This window comes from Asparagus officinalis, chromosome 5 (assembly GCF_001876935.1).
Source record: "Asparagus officinalis chromosome 5, Aspof.V1, whole genome shotgun sequence".
NCBI lineage: Eukaryota > Viridiplantae > Streptophyta > Magnoliopsida > Asparagales > Asparagaceae > Asparagus > Asparagus officinalis.
The window spans coordinates 38,634,910-38,642,090 of record NC_033798.1 but is presented as its reverse complement, the minus strand read 5'-3'; positions in this window follow the sequence as shown (position 1 = coordinate 38,642,090).

Genomic DNA, 7,181 nt, shown 5'->3' with positions numbered 1-7,181 from the left:
AAGAGGTCGCCGAATCATCCAAAAAGGGGAAGGAACCGGCCCGCCCAACTGATAGTGAAGAAGAATTTGATAGTGAGGAAACCAAAACTTCTGAGGGGGAAGGTGAAACTGGTTTAAGTTCCGAGGAGGCAGTTGGTCTTCCTGATTCTTTCTTTGAAAGAGGACTCGTAAACCCTCCCGTCGTTCCTGCCCAACCGCAAGATGCTCCGAAAAGAAGGAGAGAGAGAGTCGTCATGACTTATCCTAATCGGATGACGGTAGAGGTCCTCAGTGGAGATGAAGAGGAGGAAGAAGATACAATGCCTCTTGCTCATCGGCGAAGATCACAATCTTCCACTCAAGCTCAAGTTCAAGTCTCTCCCAGAGTTGAACTACGCACCAAACATCGCCATGAAGGATCTGGGTTTCAGGATGAATCACGCCCATCAAAAAGACGAAAGAAGGCCGCTTCTAAGCCACGTGTTCGTCTTCCCACTTTAGAGGAGACATCTGCTCGTAGCGCTTCTTCAGATGAACAAGGTAACAACTCGTCTTTATTGTTCTCACACTTCTTAACACTCAAACTCACTCCATACTCGGCTTCTGTAGGGAGTCAAGAAGAGGGAGAATTTCGAGTTGAAGCTGCTTCTCCCGGTGGTATGGAAGCTGAGGCGCCCAGCTTTGTCCAACAAATGCAGGATGCTCTGAGAGACGAAACAGCTGGTGTTCCACCAACTTCTGACATTGATCCATCGGCTTCAGACACAGGTACTGATCTTTCCCCATTCGGAAGGCAATTCCGAGAAATGAATGAGTCGGACCGTGTGCCTCCTCTAATGACTTGTGCGCTTTGTCTCCTTTTAGTCAAACTAAAAGAAGCGGGTGCAGGTAGTGGAGCTCTCGAATCCGTCCCGGTCGACAAAGGTAAAATTAATCTTCGTTTTGAGCATATTCGTCTAAATTTATATGTTATTTATGACTCAACACATTTTGTAGATGTCATAATGAAAGAATTTGTTGGAGGAGAGGCCACACATGCAACAGAGGTTGAGGATTTCAATGAGCATAACCTCGATCTCGATCTCTCAGATGGTGACCATCAGTATATCTCTGATTTATTATGAGCATAACCTCGATCTCGATCTCTCAGATGGTGACCATCAGTATATCTCTGATTTATTATCGGGGAAAGCTTCTGATACAGCCATCGGATCAACTTGGTGACCATCAGTATATCTCTGATTTATTATCGGGGAAAGCTTCTGATACAGCCATCGGATCAACTATTAGAGTTGGTTCAACAGAAGCGGGTCCTTCTGAGAGTAAGGCCTTTGTTCTGTAAACTCCGTATATATATTTTTTTTAAAAAAACTTGATTAATCATATAAATGTTTGAATTATAGGACCAGTTGCTAGAACTGGTACAGCTACAATCATCGAAACTTCTGATCAATCTGAGGGTCGTGACCTCTTGTTATGGGCGGGAACTGAGGTTGATTTGCAATCATCAATTCTCGAATCTCAACCCGCTACTCCTGCAGACCCCATGATGATCAAAATTACTGTCACTCCCCAACTTAGTCCTGTTGTAGCAAAAGCGAGACCAACTGAAGAAGTCGGTACATCGGCAGATGTTGTGCCTAGAGTTGGTGAGTTTTACCCATAATCTGTTTTAAATTTCTGATTACCACTCCATTATACTCATTGCAATTCTCTTGTTTGCAGAATATTCTCCCAAGGAACCTCTTAACTTGGACCCGAAGTTTTCTGAAGTTTTAGTTGAAAAAGCATCTGATGTAGCGGGTACGTCAATGGCTGTTATTCCTGAATCAACCTTGGTCATGCAGGAGGCCGTACTAACATCCTTGGGTGAACAAAGTCATGCTGAAGGCTCTTCCATCGAACTCGGTATGCTTCAGCTCGTTGTCATGTATGCATATATATGTTTTGTACTGACTTCTTTGCCCTCATCACAGCTCCTTCATCATTATCAAATCATATCCAAGCTCTGTTGGCAGACGAGGATCCGGATAAGGCTGTCATTTGCTCTGATCTCCAAGGCTTCATCTCCTTTTTGAACGTTATGATCGATCGCATTCTCTTCAAAGGATCGTATTTTGAGAATTTTAAAAAATCTCTTGAGCGCTATATATCAGGGATATAATGAGTTAGCCGATTCGATCAACGCTTATTTGGTCGACTTGAAGCAACATGTTGAACTTCTGATGGCTCTTCGCACCAAAGGCGTACCCTCCTATATTGCTTCTCACATGGACTCCAGGTTGCAAGCGTGGCGTAATTCTCATAAGTCAGCTAACTCCGAACTCTAAAAGCTAAGAGCCCGCAGTAATCAACTTAGGGTGAGTGTTGCCAAAAGAACACAAGCCAAGGTCGACCTGCACCGGGACTTAGAGTCGAGTCGAGCGGAAATAGCTCGCTTAGAAGAGCAACTTGTAAAGGCCAAGGATGCTCATGAAATTTTGGAGCCTGAGTTGACGAAGCTAACTCAAGTTGAAGAAAACATGTTTCAGTAACTGAATCTTCAGGATAAAATACTTGCTGAAAAGGAACAAGAGGTCGCTGAACTTCAAAGTGTTGACGAAGAAGCTTTCAAAATTAAATTAACGGCTGAGCTTGAACAGGCTTATGCAATAGAGCTTTCGAAACTTGAAGATCAAATTCATCAATATAAACTTTTGTAATTGGAGAAAATATATTTTTTTTGTAGCTTTGTTTGAACACTCTGGGTCAATATAGTGAATCCTTTTGCTCATTGAGATTTTATTATGATTACTCATTCTTGTTTCAGAATAAATAACCATAATACTTATAGGATTTTTGGCAAATCCTCAGCTATCAACGGATTTGATATGCCTTTACCGACTACCGTTTGAGTCGGGCTAGTATGCGAACTATCTAAGTCCGTTTTACATATAACGTTGGGCTAAAAGAATTAAACTCTTTTAGACTTTAAACTACAATATTGAATATGTAGGCTACATGTGTTAGATGTAGGTTTATCTCTAGTGAGGGATAGAGATAACATCCCCCATGCATGAATGACATGGATTTTAAAATGTAAGTAGGTTACATCCTTTATGCAGGAAAATGAACCCAAAATTATAAAGAAAGAATTAGGTATTCTATCTTTCAATCTCTTGTTTGTTGGTAGAGATGAACCCAAAATCGGAGAGGAAGAATTTTATATTCTATCTCCTGATCTCTTGTTTGTTGGTAGAGATGAACCCAAAATCGGAGAGGAAGAATTTTATATTCTATCTCCTGGTCTCTTGTTTGTTGGTAGAGATGAACCCAAAATCGGAGAGGAAGAATATTATATTCTATCTCCTGGTACAAAAGAAACTCAAAGCGGGATTTTCCACTTAGAGAATCTGGGTTGGTTTGAATAATCCTAACTGTCGTAAGGTTTGATTATTCAATTCAAAAGTGAATCTTTCGTTCACGATATGGATCGAAAGGAGATTTTGGTTGTGGTTCTAACTGTAGTAAGGTTTGACCAAGTGAGAGTTTTTGATACGATCCTAACTGTAGGAAGGTTTGATCGCTCGATTTGTGGACCTCTCGTTCATTGAAAAAATCGAGAAGGGATTTTGGTTTTGGTCCTAACTGTAGTAAGGTTTGACCAAATGGGAGTTTTGAGACGATCCTAACTGTAAGAAGGTTTGATCGCTCGATTTGTGGACCTCTCGTTCATTAAAAGAATCGAGAAGGGATTTTGGTTTTGGTCCTAACTGTAGTAAGGTTTGACCAAATGATGAATGGGAGTGGGGTAAAAATAACAATGAGTTTGTTGACTTGTACAAACTACTCAGTGGGAACTTTTGATGTCAAACACAAAAATTTGACACGAAATGATTCGGCGATTGATATGGGCCAATAACCTAAATTTTGACATCGTATCATAATTTCAACATCGTGAATGCTAGAAAACAGATACAATGGGAGTTTGAAGGATTTTAATCCGTGACTGATTTTGATAGACCCCACCGTCGGTCGATTCGATTGGTGGGGGATTTTGTGAGGAAAGATTAACTGTTTACAGATCTGGATCTCATCTCACTAAAAGCCGTAAAAGAACTTTATGGTAATAAAAAATGGAATATTCGAATGATCAGTTTCTCATTTAGAACAATCGACTGATCTCGGGTTATCCCAAAATATCCTTATACAGGATTCTCTAGGAACTTCCCCTTTTACATAGGTTATCCTGAACATATTACGGATAATATTTTTTTAGGAACTTCCCATTTATTGGCATCATTAATTTGTTGCCATCCTGGGTAATCAGGCGATAAACACCGTTTGAATAGACTGTTTCTATTACAAACGGTCCTTCCCATTTGGGTTCAAATTTTCCTTTCTTCTTGGAGTTAAGGATCATAGGCCGTCTTTCAGCTAGGACCAAATCTCCTTCTTTAAAACTCCGTTGTCGAACCTTTTCGTCGAAAGCTCGGGAAATTCTGGCTTGGTAGAACTCAATATGCTGTTGAGCTTCTAAACGTTTTTCATCGAGCATCTCGAGTTCTTCGAGATGTTTTTGATGTTGTTCTTCGGTTGTCATCTAGGTTGCGAGAGCAATCCGAAGAGATGGAATTTGTATTTCCAATGGAAGAACGGCTTCATATCCGTATACCAACGAATATGGGGTCGCTCTCGTCGGTGTACGTACCGTGGTACGATAGGCCCATAGAGCCGCGCCAAGCTTGTCATCCCAATCTCGTTTATTAGTTTTCACGAGTTTTGACAAGATCTTTATGATTGTTTTATTGAAGGCTTCAGCCAATCCATTTGATGTAGGATTGTAAGCTACCGACGAAATGTCCTGAATTTTGAACTTATCGCAAAACCTGATGAAGGCGTTGCTGACGAATTGAGGACCGTTGTCATGTATGATTCGTCTTGGGACACCATGCCGGTAGATGATATGGTGCTTGATGAATGCAATGACGTTACTCGTTTTAACTTCTCTGAGCGGAATCGCTTCAGCCCATTTAGAGAAGTAGTCGGTGATTGCTAGGATGAACCGATCACCTTTGACTAACGGGGGATTTATAGGACCAACAATATCCATTCCCCATGTCTCAAACGACCACGATGTTGCTGACGGGTGTAGATGCTCTGGAGGCTGGTGCATATAATTTGCATGTAATTGACATACTTGACATCGTCGGGCGTAGTCAACTGCATCCTTTACCATAGTTGGCCAATAATATCCAATTCTCCTAAGTCGGTCGCAGAGTTTAGGACCGGGTTGATGTGCACCACATATCCCATCATGCGCCTCTTTGAGTGCTTGTTCTGCTTCCTTATTGGATAGACAACGGAGTAATAGACCGTCATACGATCGTCGGTACAACATTTGTGCTTCAGCGTTATAGTAAAATCTCGGTGCTCTCCGCCGAATCGAATCCCTTTCTCTTACATCTTCAGGTAAGATACCATGCAGGACGTAATCGATAAAAGAGAAACGCCAATCTCGAATTTCGGGTTCAACTCTTGTTGAGTATGCTTCTTTGGCAACCGAATCGTAGATAGGAACAATAAGTTGGTGAGTTCTCACTGTAATTAATTGTTCTGTCTTGGGAGGCTGAGCCAGAGATACCGACAATGCCGCCAATGCGTCTGCGTATGTATTTTGGAGACGCGGAACGTACTCGATGAAAAATTCTTCAAACGAGTTTGCCATCTTGATGGCCACCTGGTGGTATGGAATCAGGTCTCGATTTCTGACTTCATACTCTACTCGAATTTGATTAACTACCAATTGAGAATCTCCAAAAGCTTCAAGGTATTCGACCCCCAGCTCTTTGGCAAAATTGAGTCCAATTATCAATGCATTGTACTCGGCTACGTTATTAGAGCATGGTTCGGTCAACGAGTATGCTCTAGGTAAGACATGCTTTCCCGGGGAAACTAAAACGACCCCCACTCCTGAGGAGATCTTTTCCGGGGAAACTAAAACGACCCCCACTCCTGAGGAGATTTTAGAACATCCGGGCGCGCTCACCACATTGGTTGCACGAGAATCCCCATCGAAGTATAATTGCCACACTTTCTGATGTGAGGTGATATTAACTTCGTGAGTTTCATCCGGCAGATCGTCGTACAACTCAACTACATCTTTCGTAGGGTTTTCTGCCAAAAGATCGCAAATAGCTCGTACCTTAACTGACTTTTGTTGTTTGAAGTACAGATCATATTGCGATAACAGTAGAGCCCACCTGGCTAAACGCCAATTCATGGTGGGTCATGAATACTCGGATTGGATTTATGTTGGAAATGACATAAATTGTTTGTCCAACTAGATAGTGTCGCATTTTCTGGATTGCGAACACCAAGGCGAGGCATTCCTTCTCAATCGTCGGATAACGAGACTCAGCTCCTACCAATGTACGACTCAGATAATACACAGCTTGTTCGTGACCGTTATCGTCGTCTTATGCGAGTAATGCACTTAACGAATGGCTCGTCGCTTTGACATAAATCAAAAACGGTCTGCCTGATTTTGGTGCAACGAGAATAGGTGGATTCGCCAGATATTTCTTAATATCTTCGAATGCCTTTTGGCATGCTTCATCCCAAACGAACGACACGCCTTTCTTCGCGAGTTTAGAGAATGGTTGACATTTTCCAGACAGATTTGATATAAACCGACGGATATATGCCAATCGACCTTGCAACCCTCTGAGTTCTTTAAGATTCCTCGGGGGTTGTAATTCATGTATCGCCTTTACTTTATCAGAATCGATATGAATACCTTTTGTGGTGACGACAAATCCAAGAAATTTACCGCTGGACATTCCAAGGAAGGACTTAGTTGGGTTCATCTTTAACTGATGAGTCCTCATAAGTTTGAACATCGCCTTCAGATCGTTAATGTGATCGTTTTTATCACGGCTCTTAACGACCAGGTCATCAACATAGCATTCGACTGTCTTCCGAAGGTGTTCTTGAAAGATCTTCGTCATTGCTCGCTGATACGTAGCACCGGTGTTCTTCAAACCGAAAGGCATAACAATATAACAAAAGACACCAAGGGGTGTTCTGAATGTTGTATGCTTTTCATCGTCTAGGTGCATCTTGATCTGATTATACCCAGAAAATCCATCCATAAATAACATTCTCTCAAACCCGCATGTGTTGTCAATGATGACGTCCGTAATTGGTAGGGGGGAGTCGTC